General features: G+C 43.8%; 1 protein-coding gene across 1 annotated transcript in view; it reads left to right on the top strand.

Moving 5' to 3' along the window:
• Positions 1-17,073, top strand: part of snd1 (staphylococcal nuclease and tudor domain containing 1) — a 213,564-nt gene that overhangs the window by 145,086 nt on the left and 51,405 nt on the right. The gene's annotated exons all lie outside the window — the stretch shown is intronic.

Here is a 17,073-nt window from a genome sequence, read left to right as displayed (position 1 = left end):
ACTCAAAACACACTTTGAGCATGTGCAGACGGACAGCGCAGACACAGACGTACACATGCACACACTCCGCGGTGACGACACCCTCCCACTGTAGACGGCAAGCTGGACCCTCGGTGCCCTGAGGCGGGGAGACAGAAGCCAGAGAAAAGAGATCAGTGGACCCAGTGATGTGTGTGTTATTTACACCCCAACCCCCAGTCCTCTCTCTCTCTCTCTCTCTCTCTCTCTCTCTCTCTCTCTCTCTCTCTCTCTCTCTCTCTCTCTCTCTCTCTCTCTCTCTCTTCTCTCTCTCTTCTCTCTCTCTCTCTCTCTCTCTCTCTCTCTCTCTCTCTCTTCTCTCTTCTCTCTCTCTCTCTCTCTCTCTCTCTCTCTTCTTTCTCTCTCTCCCTCCTTCTCCTTCTCCTCTCTGTCTTCATCCTCTTTTTTTCCCCCAATTTCAGCAGTCTGTCAGCTCCACTCGCAGTCTTGTGAATACACATGCAAACATTCTTTCCATCTTTATCTGCTTTGTTCTCCATTCGACACACACACACATTCGCGGTGCGTTCATGCACCCGGCAGTCACCTGCAAAAACTGACGCGTACAAACTGACGAGCAAGAAACTAAAAAGACACACTCAACGAAGCGAGTCCGTCTCGGCAGTCTCACCTTCTGCGCGCTATCTAAATTATACATTTACACGCGTTGCAGGATTACACGGCGACTTTTAAAAATGTCATCTGAAAAATGCATCTAGCCTCAAGGACATCGGGACGGTCCTGAGGAGCAACACACACACACACACACACACACACACACACACACACACTCAGATGAAATATTCTACTTGGTGAAGCACATAAACAGGAAGTAGGCCTTTTTTGTTTAGTAACGTTTCGTCTTATGTGTGTGTATGTGTGTGTGTGCACTTGTGCTGCTTCGTCGTTGCAGCAGTGTGTCCATACTGCTCATGTTTCATTGTTTGCCTTTAACATGCATTTGTGTGCATATTCATTGTTATGTATATGATCCTGCGCGTGTGTTTATATGTCCTTGGCCTTGTGCCTTCCCTCCTCTCCAGTCATGCACAGGATTCTTGCGGGCTCTTAGCAGAGGTCCTCAGGGGCAGGTTTGCGGCTGCCTCTGGTTCATCAGTGCAGAAAAACTCAGGCCCCCCCCCCCCCCCCCCCCCCCCCCCCCCCCCCCCACTACACCCCAACACCCCACCACAACCACCCAACTGCACACCCCCTCCCATTCACTCCGCTCTGGGGATGAAGGGCTGAGGCCACAGGAGTGTAGAGAGAGAGAGAGAGAGAGAGAGAAGGGGCTGAAAGGAGGTGAAACGCTGGCAGAGAGCATAATGTGAATGACATAGTGCGTTGCATTATGGCTGATTAACACATGCTCAGCTCTGCCACCCGCAATATAAAAACACAAACTCTCCAGGTCTGCCCGCCTGCCTCTTATATCTTGGGGCTTCCCTTTTTTTTTTTTCCCTCTCTCTCTCGCTCTCTCTCTCTCTCTCTCCTGTGCCCCATTTTCTCCCCCATCTCTGCTGATGAATGCGAGTGTGAAGGACGTGCACTGACTGGAGTCGGGCTGGCGGATTATTTGTTCTCCTATTTTTTTTTTTCTGGTCGGTCCCCTCCTGGGACACTGTAAGGAGACACTTTTCCACTTGGTTTGCTGAGGACTGGTTGTGGCTGACTGCCTCGTACCTCAACTTGAATGAGTGCATGCAATACAGGCAGCGAGCCCTGAATCCTAAAACAGGCATATACTGTATTTGACCTCCGACTGCAGCGATTTGATTAGTCAGTCGCCGCAAAAGGTTATTACTCTGTGATTGATTCAGTATTATAAATGCTGTACATATTTATGGGAACCTACTTATCCTTTAGAATACCCTTTTTAAATGCAGGTTTCTTCCCCCGTTCGTCCTTTTATAAGAAGTCATTTTATTTAACTTCGTCTTTAAATACTTGATCAGTTAGACGACAGCCGAATGAGCTATCGGTGACATTCCCGTAACCTTGCAGCAGTTTGCACAGATGATGTATCGGCGACGCCATTCATGTGATCATCCATTACGGGTACAAGCAGCGATGACATTTTCCCCCCACAGATAACTGACATTTATTTATTTTCGGAGTCATCGGGCAGACGCTGTGAAAACATCCAAGTCCGCACATTTTTCTAGCCCAGCTTCAGGTGTGCTCTCTAATCGTCCGTGTTTAATCGGTGGGGGGGAAGAAAGAAAACAGTGTGGGCTTTCTGCGTTTGCAGGAAAAAAAAAAAAAAAAAAAGACAAGTTATAGTCATTTACACACACTTTGACATTTTTTAGGGCCCCTGCTCGGAGCCACACTTAACTCCATTTCATATGGGTCGGCAGTCAAACGCCCCCTCCCTCGCTTTTTTCCCCCTCCCTGCCTCCCCTCGCTTTTCTCTGCTGTCTAATGAAATGCTAAATATTTGTTTCTTGAGGGTACCATTTAAATGCTCTCTCTGCCGGTTGGGATCTCCAAACCTCGTCCCGTTTAATGAGTTCCGGTTTTATTAGGTTTGGAGGCATTAAGGATCAGACCTCGCTGACATTGCCCCACTGGCCTGTTGTCACCTAAAAGGGGCTATGACATGTGCTTGTTCCCTCTGTGACCTTGCTAAATATGCATTATTGTTGTTACTCCAACAGACACACATAGTCCTCTAGCCTCATCTAGGGAGAAGCAGATCAGGCCGGTCTACTCTGAGCCAGAAGAAGCTTATAGCCAGTGTGGATGCTAACGCCTCATCAGTTCTCTTTATTACCTGCTCGCAGACACTGAGTCCTCCGCACATTGGCAGGCCGGTCTTGGTTGAGCAGCCAATTCCACTCCTAAATGCATTTGCTTATTCTTTCCCTCTGTTAGCCTCATGACTGCTCCTCCACTGCCTCTTATTCTTCCTCTTTTTCTCTCACTTTTTCTCATTCATTTGCTTTTGCTCCAGTACCTACACAGTACCATCCCCATCTTTCTCTTTTTCCCCACATCATCTTTTCTCTCTCTGGCTCCTCATTTTTACACTTTTCCCAATCTAAGCCTTGAATTAGGCCTCCTATTTATTATTCTCACCTTACCTCACATGCACTCTAAAGCTTTCTCTCTGTAAGGAGAATGCTAAGTGCATTGATTCATTGATGCAATTTTTTTTCTTCTTCTACTGTCCTCTGGTCTTTCTGAAGGCACCACTTTGAAAATGCGCTTTCCAACAAGAGCACCCAAACGAAAACCCTCCTGCTCATTTGTCTTATAGTGGATGTTTGATAGAGCAGCCACTGGAACTGCTCACTGGGTAACAATGTCCTATATGTTACCCTACATTCTTGTGTTTCCTGTATTGTTTGTGTGTCACGCTCCACCGGCGCGGAGACAACACGAGCCACATTTCTTCCAACTTGCAGAGGACCATACCTGTCAGCTCAAGTTTTATCCGTGAGACTCATATTTTTAGCTTCTTTAGTGGCCTCTCAGGGCTCGTCACACTGTCCAACAAAATAAAATATGTTCTTGTGACCCTAGTTAAGTCATAAAATGCCACCGCACTGCAGATTGCCATTGCTGGTTGGTGGAAAGGCGTTCAACATGTTTGTTAAAGCTGAAAAAAAAAAAAAAATTCTATGGCCCTTAATAGAAAATAGATGGGTCCTTTGTCATGGGCTGTCAACCTTGGAGCACGATGGCATGCGGAAGGAGGAATAGATGGATGAATAAAAGGAAGCAGGGAGAGATGTAGGTTGCTATATTGTTCAGAGGATTAATGGACAGGATTGCACTGTATTCAGACGGACAGATAGCTTGAAATTATTGGAATTTCTGACTCACTTTTACAGTTATATTACAGTTTTAATATGCTCTGTACTGCGTGCACCTAAGAAATATAGTTTCAAACCCATACGCTATAATTTTAATTGATTTAGTCCGTCTATATTACCAATAATTATTAGGGCTGTCAAAGTGAACGTGATAATGACGCGTTAAAGCAAATTCATTTTAACGCAACTAATTTCTTTAATGTGTTAACGCAACTTGTGATTTTTAGGTTGTATCGGGCTCAGTTTTAAAGCTAGAGTGAAGATACTGATCATATAAAACTAGAAAACCTAAGGAATCCATTGGTACCAACCATTTCATACTAGCTTGTTAGGAAGGAGGTTAAATAACGCTCCAAACTTGTTCTCAATTTTGCCGAGGAAAAACTGTCATAGCCTTTTTCAAAGGGGTCCCTTGACCTCTGACTTCATGATATGTGAATGAAAATGGGTTCTATGGGTACCCACGAGTCTCCCCTTTACAGATATGCCCACTTTATGATAATCACATGCAGTTTTGGGCAAGTCATAGTCAAGTCAGCACACTGACACACTGACAGCTGTTGTTGCCTGTTGGGCTGCAGTTTGCCATGTTATGATTTGAGCATATTTTTAATGCTAAATGCAGTACCTGTGAGGGTTTCTGGACAATAGTTGTCATTGTTTTGTTTCGTTAATTGATTTCCAATAATGAATATATACATACATTAGCATAAAGCAGCATATTTGCCCACTCCCATGTTGATAAGAGTATTAAATATTCGACAAATCTCCCTTTAAGGTACATTTTGAACAGATAAAAAATGTACGATTAATCATGATTAACTATGGACAATCATGCGATTAATCACAATTAAATATTTTAATCAATTTATTAAAATTAATAAATATTTAAACAAATAGTTTGTCAAGCATGTGTCTTGCTGTTGTTCACCTCTGTATTCTCCATGTTGGGTGTTTGTCGTAGACAGACCATTAGAGAGGTGTGGCTGGTCTAACCCATCTCATCAGTCAAACTAAGAGGGTGGAAGGGTTTATTAACAGGGCGGACGCGGCACTTGAAATAACTCCGTGCCTGTCCTCCTCTGTCGCCTCTTTGTCACCAACATGACACATTTGTTTGTTAAAGATCCAGTTTGGGAGAATTCCTGATGAATTCTTAAGCGTTCCTCTGGTAATTTAGGTCAGTTCACTTCTGCTGTGTGCAGTCTCCTGGTTGGCTAGCCTGCAGAAAACACTCTAAATCTAGAGAATGGGACCACTCTGCTAGTTTTGTGTTTTTGTGCATCGCTCCTATTCCCCCCTCTCTCTCTCTCTCTCTCTCTCCCTCTCTCCCTCTCTTTCTCTCTCTCTCCCTCTCTCTCTCTCCCTCTCTCCCTCTCTTTCTCTCTCTCTCTCCCTCTCTCTCTCTCTCTCTCTCTCTCTCTCTCTCTCATGCCTTAAGGGAGAGACAGTTACATAAACAGGCTCTCGTCATCACTGCGCTTCCGATTCCTGCTGTTGTACCAGTCACTCTCTTACTCCTTTTCTCTGTTTGTTTCTGTCTTTTTCCCACATTTCCCACATTACTTTCCCTTCCTGCTTATTTCTGCTACTTCCTCTATGTGTCAGTATGGGGTCTCACCAAAGCATTTTGCATGGTTCCAATGTGTTACTTACTATGGCACAGCATTTTGTCTATACAGTGATACAACAATATGCAACAATATAGAACGATTCCTCAGTCCCAACAGGAAATGGGAAATACTTTTACTTTGCGAATAAGTAGGGCTGTCCTCGACCAATGAAATTCTTATACATTTTGTTGATTTAATCTGTAAAACTGAGTTTCTCCACAAAAATCACACAAAAGCACCGCTTTAAATCTTGTGTTTACCAGAGATGTGCTCATAAGTTCCTTGAAAATAAGTAATTCAGCATGAAAAAGCATAAAAAAATCACTAACCGACTAAAGAAATCTTGGTCGACTAAGACCAAAACGACCAATTAGTGGACTAATTGACATGGTACATGTTCACGGCCTCCTTCCTTTCCACGCTTCCCATTCATTGTCTACGTAAGCAGTCGTGCAATGCATTCTGGTAGTGGGGGGGTGCGATTGGAGAGATGGGGCAACATATTGGCTGCTCCTCATTTGCATAAAGTTGAAATCTAGGCTACTTTATGTAAGTCGGGGGTGTCTTCCGCCTCTGGAAACTCCCTAGGAACTTTTAAACAAACTGTTTTCGATCAAAAATAAAGACAGACTCAGCAAATCATGGCTTATTTCTCGTATAACATGTTTTCAGAAGCGCAATCGGTGAACTATTTTCGTGATATAAGAGAAGAAAGTTTCCAAACGAACCATGTTGGTTCCGGTTAGAAAGCTGGGAGCAGGTGCCTATTGTCTTGTGTCTAGTGGCGTCCAATGCTTGGAAGCGAGGTGTTCCCTCGCAATAAAAAAACGCCCCATTGGACATGTACCATAAGAGAAGGCAGCCTTACAAATAAGTAATAAATAATACATTTCAAATGACCAGATATAACATGCTAAGCAGTGCCTTTGTCAGTTGTCAACCTCTCATAAGGTCAGGCCTCTCAGCGTCTCTTTCTCCACATCCATCAGTGCAATCAAGGATTCAAACACTGAATCCTTCTGAACCCATCTCCTTAGTGCTTTATGGGGTCAATTGGCAAATTTACAAAACTGACAAAAACAAGAAATGTGTTCTAAATTATAGGGCTGTTATAAGTGTGTTGATTTCATGCCTTTGTCACCATATTATCATGGATTTGTTCTCTGGCACACGTAGATGACAATCACAACCTCGGTCCCACCTACGAGCATGCCGATTAGCCCAATTGTTTCTCAAACTGAGACAGACAGAGCGACACCAGACCTTTTGAATCGCTCCATAAATTGTGAAGATGTGCGAAGCGATCCAGAGACTTCAAGGAGCTTTACCTCTGATGTGATATTGCCATCTTTTCTCTCCCTCTCCCCCCTTTCCTATTCCCCTCCTGCTTTCGCTTTCCACCGCTGCTCCTCGCCATAGCCAGATCCATATTAACCTCTCTGTCACTCTCTGCTATCCTGCATCTCTTCCCATTCCCTTAATCCCCACCTAGCTCTGCTTCCCTCCCTCCTCCTACTCCTCCTCCGTCCGTCGCTCCCTCCTTTTTATACCTCTATTATTTTTACCTCTTCTTAAACGGAGAGCGCAGAAGAACAACGGAGTGGAAGGTGTGATCAGAGAGAAAAATGATCAGGAGTCCCTCCACAGAGAAAAGGGAGAGATAGCGCCACCCTGGAAAACCAGTCGTCATGGCAACGCTGTGGCAACCCGGGACGGACTAGCCTGTTAATTAAAAAGTTGATTAATTACCTTTTAATTGCATACTTATACATTGTAACATTGAGGTAGTCCTCTTTCTTAATCACTCTACTTTACATCCGCTTTTATCTTTCCTCTTTCTCGTCCTCTCCTTGTCACTTCTTCACTCTTTTATCATTTCCAGAGACAATAATCAATAATAATTCAGCTTGAAGTGATAAACATATCTTACAGAGGAAGCATGAAAGGAACAACAGCGGGCGGAAGGGCTAAAATGCTGTGCATTCATTGTTAATTTCAGCCCACTTTTTATCCCGCACGCCGTTCAGCCAGGTGGGCGTATCTATAGAAAGACACGCAACTTCACCCATTTGGCGTCAAGGTCATTAACAATGGCTGTTGTAGAGGGAATCAACACAGAATAAATGTGAAGGACAAAGGAAGAGAGAGTGAGGAAGTCACGTCACACATACAAATGCAAAAATCAGTGCAGGGCATGCAAACATAGTAATCAAACACGAATCAAGCCAAGCTTGAAGTGCTCGTGTCCCTTTGTACAACCCTCCATCTCTCCTTCCAGCGGCACCTCATTTCTTATCAAGGTTATCATGATACACAATCAGACAAAGTGTTTGTCTTGGCTACAGCTTAATTATTTTGTCTCCCTCTCTTTTTTTTTTTTTTCTCTACGCCATTTGAAGATTGAGTGTCTGTATCATGTGCCCTCGCACTTGCAGCTGGCCGGCTTTAATTGCATGCTTATTCCCTCAGCGTTGCTTTTGTTTTGGCTCTGACGACATCTTTGCTTGGCTTGATCATCTTTTAATGACCGCGGATAGACTTTAACAGTGCTCCGGTAAAAAAAACAAAAAAACGACCCACTTGACATAAAGCTCCATATGCTGGAGTCACTGCCTCCAGGGACGACGTGTGTGATCTGTGAGCAACGCTCGGTTCGTACTCTCAACCGTCTGGTTTTCCATACCAGCTGAGTAGGGTGGGCGCCCATGAGGATGGTGGCACAGGTGTAGTTTTATGTGTGCACGTATTGTCCCCTGATTACAAATGTCCTGTTTCCATGGTAACACCATGCCCCCCCCCTTCTATTCACACGCACATATCACCAATCTCCATCAGGAGTAATTTATTTAGTTTCATACTTTTTTTTAAGTTTTAGCATATTACTTTGTTGTCTTTATTTGCTTTTTTGGGTCTTTTATTTTGTGACTTCTGCTCTTGACCTTTCTTGCGTACTTGTTGCTTATAAAAGTACTCTGTCAGCGGGCCGACAGACCTGCTCCCAGCCCCCCCCCAACCCAACACACACACGTCTAAGTGGATCAATTTGTGCCAATTTAAAGACCGTAACAAGTTACCACCACGATAGCCTTGAGGTCGCTTCCAAGCCCTCGACTGTCGCCGGTGTGTGTCCGTGTCCGTGTATGTGTGTGTGTGTGGCAGCACAAGGGGGGTCATATTAGCCGTGTAAGCCGGGGTTGAGTAGCCCCGCCGCCTCTGTGATGGGAGAACATCTGTTGGCTGTGATATGAAGCTAGGCAGTATCTCTTTCTCTCTCTCCTTCTCCCCCCTTCTCTCCTTGCGCTCGCTCTCCCTCTCCTGTTATGAATTCCCCAGCTGCTCGGCTCCCTCCCTTCACCTAAAAACCCTGTCCTGCGCCACCTGTGCAGTTTTAATGCATAATTTATCTGCTAAGTAACCACATCCAAGAGACTCATCCCGCCGTCCCTCTCCTGCTTTCCCCCTCTCCCCTCGGTGTTTGCTCTGGGATGTGGAAGTGGACGCCTATTTTTCTAGTATTCTTATTTAAGAAGATTAGGATTGATTGAGTTCCAGTGGTGGGCAGTGTACCCAAGAGCTGGAATCCACAGTCGGTGTCGCCTCAGCTTAAACCTAGATTTTTAGCACTGTTCTGTGTTTTTAATGCATCAAGCCCTTAGCTCAAATACAGTTATTTTTATCTGAATTCACTGTAAAATGAAATGGAGCTGCAACAATGAATTGATTAATTGATCAGTTGTCAACTATTTTGAGTAATTTTTTAAGAAATAAAAATTAAAAATCCTCTGATTCCAGCTTCTTAAATCTTAATTCTAGTTCTTTTACTCCTCTATGACAGTAAACTGAATATCGTTGAGTCATTTGAGGACGTCATCTCGGGTTTCGGGAAACACTGATCGACATTTTTCACCATTTTATGACATTTTATAGACCGAACAACTAATCGATTAATTGAGAAAATAATTGACAATGAAAATAGTTTTTAGTTGCAGCCCTAAACTGAAACGTTACAACACATTGGTTTGTTTATACAGATTCAATTTGATATAAAATCGCCTTTTGAATTCTTTGTGTGTTCGATATGACATGATATACTGGTGTTGGATGATTCCAGTTTTTACAGCTTGTCAGATTGCCCCGTGTGCCGCTGACATTTTACGTTACCGTGTGCACGTGTGTGGCCTTGCAGGCCCATAAGCAGTCGTACTGTATTAGCCCACTGTGGCAGGAACGATGTTGTTACCGCATCGTAGCTCAACATGGACCAATTCTTCCCAAGGCCATGCCAGGGCCTCTGTGCACAAACACGTGTTTGTGTGTGCTCAGCCCAGTCTGTATGTTTTATGATGCAAGGCTGCCGTGCATTTTGTCTGAATATGAAGACGGCAGGGAAGGAATGACGAAGAAGCTTGCGTACAAGCCTTCCTGTAAATCAGTTCTCCTCCCACTACTTGTACTCATCGCGCCACGACAAGGTGAGCGATCAGGGTTAATGTACCAACAACCCCTCTTAACCTTGGAGGCGGGCCTCTCCGGGGCCTGGCGGTGGCGTCGGGTTAATGTCTTTTCTCTTTACTGTACGAGAGCGATAGGGCCACCCTGACACCTGTCACTCAACTCACCGTCCAATCAAGATCAATAAAGACAACAGGTCTGTTGTGTCACATGCGTTGTGATCAGTGTACCTCAAATGAACTCTCAAACCGTGGATAAATCAAAGTGGGGAACCCTGGTAGGCCGCCTGTCAATCAGTCAGGCTGTGTGGTACCTTTATCAGCTCCGAGGGTTTACCTGACACCAACCTCTCATCACAGCAGTAGTTGGCAGTGAGTCATATTGGTTTGAATAGCTGGTGTCGAAAAAGAAGAGCAGGAGAGCTGATTTTGATGCTTATTTTTTATTGAAATGGCCACACGGAGAATATTCCTATGCTATTTGTTTTAATTGTACAGGGTGATTTTCTCACTAACAACCCCCCATAACCTCACATTTATTAAATAATAATGGCACTACCCGTATTTATAGATGCAACCATTCATCAGCCATTAACCTTTCACCTGTTTATCAAGGGAAGCGTGTAAATATGAATCATTTGATGATAACAAAAAATAACAAGCTGCTCTATGCCACCCATGCACTGTAAATATGGTGAGTTAGATATTAGTATAAACATATAGTATAACCAATAAACAATTAATTAAAAAATAAATCAATAGAAAATAAATGTTATACATAATGTGTATGCTTATACAGAGTAGATATACTTTTAATTACTTTTAAATAAATAAAGTTCCTATGACTTTAAAGGTGTAGTGTGTAGGATCTGGTGGCAACTAGCGGTGTGGTTGCAGATTGCAACCAACTGAAGCTTCTCCCGTGTGCCAAGCGTGTAGAAGAACTATGGTGGCCCGACATGAAAACGCGAATGTCTCTCTCTAGAGCCAGTGTTTGGTTTGTCCGGTCTGGGCTACTGTAGAAACATGGCGGCCAGCTCCAAGGGGAGGACCCGCTCCATATGCAGATATAAACGGTTCATTCTAAGCTAACGAAAACACATCAATTCCTATTTTCAGGTGATTATACACTGAAGAAAACGTTCTAATATCATATTCCATTTCTGCCAATAGATCCACCTAAATGCTACACACTGCTCCTTTTAAGAGGAGGCAGCATAATCATAGCTGTGATATGGCAGATTGCCCCCTCAGTGAAGCAATTGTCCGTCTTGTTGATCATTCTCCGCCTCTAATCGTTTAGTCAATACAGACAACACCATCGAGCAACAGGAAATCCAGGGCCGTCCACCTTTCTGCCATGTCCCACGCATGAACGTGACTCCAATGCAGATTACTAATGAGCTCTTTGTACAAAATTCGTTTCTAGAGCATGTTGTAATTTACACGGTTAACTTTTTATACATCATATCATGAAGGGAAGACCCTGAATACTAAAATAGAACATAAATATAGAGTTATAAATCAGCCCTATTCTGGATAGATTTAAGCACTGAGAGTGTTTTACTACATTGCGTACCAGAGGGATTGGATTTACTGCGAAATGAGTTCAGGCAGTGATTTTGAATATGCACCCTTTACCGACTTCCCAATACTTCCCTTTGATTGCTGTATTGTTGTATGAGTGAAGCTCACCCGGCTAGCATCTAAACAGGATCAAATGAGTCATGCAGTAAGTAAATGCGGTGGTCTCTTTCTATTCTTATGCATAGCTTTAAGCCTTTTGAAGTGAGCTTCTAAAAAAAGGCTACAAGTGAACACGGAGAGAGACCGAAAGAGGAAAAACGTGCCCTCGATTGAATTAATTAACCATTCTCTCTAAAGGGGATTCATCAGGGATATAATAGGGGCTAAATTGATTTACAAAGTGCGCTCTTATGACTAACATGCTCCTATTGATTTCAATTGTTCTCCAAGTGTGATTGGGTAATGATTTAACAATGGAGCCATGTAAGAAGAGATACCACTCTATAATATCTTGCTCATGTTACTCCTCCCATCTTCTGCTAGTTTGCGTCAGATGCGTTGTTTCAGAACAACACAAATTTGTCGCGGGTCGTGAGGGCTGAGCATCCTCCTCCACGGAGGTGTGGTAGAATCGGTGGACAGCGATATATATATGCGTACTGCAGCTGTCAAGTGCCGAATACAGTATGTATATGTGAAGACAGGTTAATGAGGATTTGTGTAATGTTCTTTTCGAGGAGCGCTCTCTTCTGAGTTAATCAGATTAATCATGGAAGGGGGTGTAATATGTCCTTAATGGATAGGACAGTGAGCATGATTTTCTCAAATCATAGAAAAGGTTTTTATACTTTTTAGAGATTTTGTTAAAAGAAACTTGTAAACCAGAGATATGAGTAGTTTTGAACTACTGTACAAATGTTTCTCTTAACAGTTAGAGTTTTAAAGGTGCAGTGTGTAGGATTTGGCGACATCTAGCGGTGAGGTTGCAGATTACAACCAACTGAAACTTCTTGCCAAGCGTCTAGGACAAGCGTTTTCCCTTGGAGGGCCAAAACTGGAACTCAATGGTGGGCCACGGGCCAAAAGTAAACAGCTATTGTATTGTATTGTTAAAATGCAAAATGGTACTAGGATCCCAAGGATAGGATCCCCTAATTGAATATTATGTGAGCTTTTATATAATTAACCCACCTGCTGAATACAATTGGGCTCATTTACAGTCATAGCCAATTTATGCAATACCAAGACTATTTAGGGACCCCAGTATGCAGCAATATTAAAATACACCATTTTTGGAATAACACATTTATTCTGCATTCAAAAAACTGCTTTGTTTTTGCCCAAAACTGCATGTGATTATCAAAAAGTGGGCATGTCTGTAAAGGAGAGACTCGTGGGTACCCATAGAACCCATTTTCATTCACATATCTTGAGATAAGAGGTCAACGGAACCCTTTGAAAATGGCCATTCCAGTTTTCCCCCCACTAAAATTCAGCCTAAATTCACATTGTTATTTAGCCTCCTTCCCGACAAGCAAACATGACATGGTTGGTTCCAATGGATTCCTTAGGTTTTCTAGTTTCATACCAGTTCCTTCACTCTAACTCTAAAACCCTGCCTGCTACAGCCTCCGAAAGACCATAAAGTCGGCGGGCCAGTATTTAATTTGTCCTTTCTGGGCCACTGTGGAAATATGGCAGCCGTCTCCGTGAAGAGTACCCGCTGGGATTGTAGATATAAACGGCTCATTCTAAGGTGACAAAAACACAACAATTGTTATTTTCCCGTGATTATACAGTAAAAAAATCATACTTTTCTGCCAATAGATCCCCCTAAATGGTACACACTGCTCCTTCAAACTAAACCCTTCATCATTTTATTATATAAAGTTGGGCACTTGCCTACTAACAAAGTTCATTCAGTTCAGATTTTTGTATCCACAGACCATATACACACACACACACTACTAGAATTGACACTCTGCCACCTTTTATCAGTGTTCAAACCAGCCCTCACCCCCTTGTTCTGGCACTATATGTGTGTTCAGTCATCCATCTGTCTGTGTATTCACCCACCTGTGCTCGCATGTGTGAATCTACTGTACGAATGTAGCACACTTGCTTAGTCTTTCTAGGCTGCCGCGCTCTCCATCGAATTAGGAAATATTCAGACAAATCAGCACTAAGCTAATCAGCGGCAGCCGACTTAACTCTCCGAAGCAGAGCGGCACTTGTCAAAGAGCTACTGTTCCGTCGGCGAGGTATCTGGCGTGCCAGGCTGGGAAATTAAGACTCGCCACCAGTGCATTGCTGTAACGATTTGGCTATAACCAGGTATTTCTCCTTCAGGGCGCGAGGCATTTAGCGTTCAGGTTTCACTTGTATAACAGACTAATTTGCCTGTTAAAAAGGTGTAGTGGCTGGTCTCTTAGAAAGTCACCAGTAAGAGAATGAAAGGTATAGAGGAGGAGAAGACAGATTTGTCAAATGTAAATGGGAACAGGCCTAATCCTTACCACACATGCTTGTTGAACACTTCTTTCATGTGGTTCTGATGTGCAGCGACAGAGCAACATTTCACCATCATCACATTACCCCACTGGACTCACTTGGGTGTAAGTGTGTGTTTGTCATTCAGGAGTTGTGAAGGTCAGCCTAACCTGCCATCTCTCTCAGCTTGGCCTCCATTATTAGGACTTGTTGTCCTTTCAGCCTGAGCTTAATGGCCTGCCGCTTTTCCCTTTTTTCCCATTTTTCTATCGCTCTCTTCTCATCCCCCCTCTCTCTCTCTTTCTCTCTCTCTCTCTCTCTCTCTCTCTCTCTCTCTCTCTCTCTCTCTCATTGTCTCTGGCAGCTTGGTGGCTGTAGCGTCTGGCTGCAGTTGCAGAGCAGCAGCAGCAGAAGCAGCAGTCACATACCTGCATTCAAGTGGAACAAACAGGATGGTTGGCTGCTCACGGAAGGTCATCAGCCTTGGGCACAGCGTGCGTGTGCGCGTATCTGTGCATTTATGTGTGCTTTAAAAAGAGATGAAGCTCTACTGTGTTTCTTATAGTGCAAAACAAATAGCCAATAGACGATCGACTATGCCGGCGTTTGCTGTGACAACATACCATTGGTGTGAAATGTGTGTGTGAGCGAAAGGCTATACTCAGTGATTACCATTAAATCTGGTAAATAGTTAGCAGAACAACAACAACTACTTCAGATATTTTGTCACCGGGCTTTCGTTTGGAACTGGGCTCATGCGACTTGGGGTTTTTTCTTAAACATTTCATTGAAACATTTTCAGCTCAGGCGCACACAGCTTCAACTCGATTTGTTCCTCTTATGGCGTGCCTATACAGGAGGCGTTTCAGCAGCGTTTTTCATGCTTTTATCAGTGGGCAACCTCTGGGTCTGAAAAGTGAAGCCAATGCAGAAGTGCCTTAAACTTGCATTCTTTCTAATAGCCAGCAGGGGGCGACTCCTCTGGTTGCAAAAAGATGTCTGATTGTATAGAAGTCTATGAGAAAATGAGCCTACTTCTCACTTGATTTATTACCTCAGTAAACATAGTAAACATGAGTTTATGGTCTCAATCGCTAGTTTCAAGTCTTCTTCAATACAGCATGATGTTCATTTAGTCAATTATGGTCCCATTTAGAGTCAAATAGACCATAAAGCAGGGGATGCTTTAGGGCGTGGCTACCTAGTGATTGGCAGGTTGCCACCACGGCGTTGTCCGGTCTGGGTGTAGCCCATGTTTTCGTCTTAGAAATTTAACGCTTTTAGTGTGTTTTCAGTTCATGAAAGTTAATTGTAGCATTTTTGCTCGCCTAAAAATGTCTTATTCAGCGTTCGGTTGTAGTTAGCTCCACCCTCTCGTATCACTTCCAAAAACGGTACGTGTCCTGTGTAGCCAATTCACACATGCAGCTACAAAGAGAGTAGCAGAAGCAGCAGGATGTGTCAGAGGTGCAAAGATGCCAAATGTCAAAAATAGGTTTAACTTTTTGCAAATGTCCAGTAGCGCACTGGTTGACTACTCAAATGAAACAATTGTCCTTTTAGTTGGTTGCAGCAGCCTCCATTTGTGTCTTTTCCTTGACTTTGTCTGTAGTTGTGCAACCTCTAAATTTCAATCAAGCAGTCTAGTTGTGTCTTCAGCACATGTTGTGCTTTATAGAGAACTTTCAACGGGGGAGGCAAATGTGTTTCTCAATCAGTCTTTGTACCTGTCTCTTGTCACTGTGACATCCACACTCGACACAAAGCCAGAGGTCAACGGGAAGCCTCGCGGCCGCGCTCGGCATCCAATCCCACCATAAGCCCACCCACTTGCCACCACCCTAAAAGGTGCCGCGGTGACGGCCCCCAATCTAATAAAAGGTGACACGCTAATCTTTGTCTCCTCTAATTGCCGCTGCGGGTTTGATTAAAAGCCAAGCCGTGTCAGCTCAATCGCTATGTGGGAGGCATGTTTATATTCCAGCATTTGTGACTGTGCATATAATGTGTGCACAGGGCCGTATATAAGCGTGCTAATAATGCACACGCCCGTCTAATGCCGTGCGGGAAAAAAAATAAAATCCTGGTTGATCTCGGGGTTTACGAAGCGTGACTGCGTTTTCGGTCTTCATTAACCTTGCTCGCCCTCAATCGCCAGGATTTCTACCTGATTTCTTTTTCCCCTCCTTCCTTCCCTCCTTTTCCCCTTCTCTTCTCCAGCTCTTTTCTTTGCAGCGTTTGTGGGATGAATAATTGAATATAATTGGGTAGTGTGACCCTGTCTTTTGTTGGAGGGTAGGCAGGGCAGCGGCACTCAGTTCTTCTGTCACTTGTTTCATGGGGGAACAGTTGGAAGCTTTTCTTCCGTGATTATGACTATTGTTGGTTTCTCATTCACCAATTTCCTCTGTCGCCTCTTAACATACACACACACAGTTTGCTCCTGTAAGACTCTTGCCACTGTACATCACCCAAATCAATGAGGTAAAGGGATAATCCTAGCATGCTGAAGAGCCAGCATATTAAAAAAAAAAAAAAAAAAGCCTCGGGTATGATTAACTAAGCCTTAACACGAGCTCTTGCAGATGAGCTAAGGCAGAGTGAAAAAAATGACAACATTAAAACTAGCTAATCTAATTAGCTCGATGATACCATGCAGTTAAATAATTAGCCAGAACCTAATTGGCCAATATCGCTGCGCCGTTAAAAAATCCGTCTGGCGCTCCCCCCCCCCCCCCTCTCTTTCTGTAACCTTTAAAAGTAAACACTTCCCAAATAGCCTGCAGAAATGAACGGTAACAAGCTGTGCTGCTGCTGCTGCTGCTGCTGCTGCTGCTGCACAAGAAGTTGGAGCACCGTGAAGCTCGGTTGCACTTTTTGACTTTTGAGTTCCCCGCCCATCTCCGCTCCCCGTCTCCTCCCGTACATCTCCTTCACTCCCCCCCCCTTCATCTGCAGACAGTTGATTAGCTCGCTTTCATCCTGACCAGCCTGTGTTTTGGTGCACGTGCTTAATACAATCACTGTACTTGAAGCTGTATGCAAACACCCTGTATTCAGTCTTGACAGCCAGCCGCTCTTTCCGCTTCGTCCCTTCATTGCTCGCTGTAAACACACGCACACACACACACATATACTGACATCCATGCAGTT

The sequence above is a fragment of the Sebastes fasciatus genome, chromosome 23 (assembly GCF_043250625.1).
Source record: "Sebastes fasciatus isolate fSebFas1 chromosome 23, fSebFas1.pri, whole genome shotgun sequence".
Taxonomy (NCBI): Eukaryota; Metazoa; Chordata; class Actinopteri; order Perciformes; family Sebastidae; genus Sebastes; species Sebastes fasciatus.
This window is presented reverse-complemented; position numbering and strand designations above follow the sequence as displayed.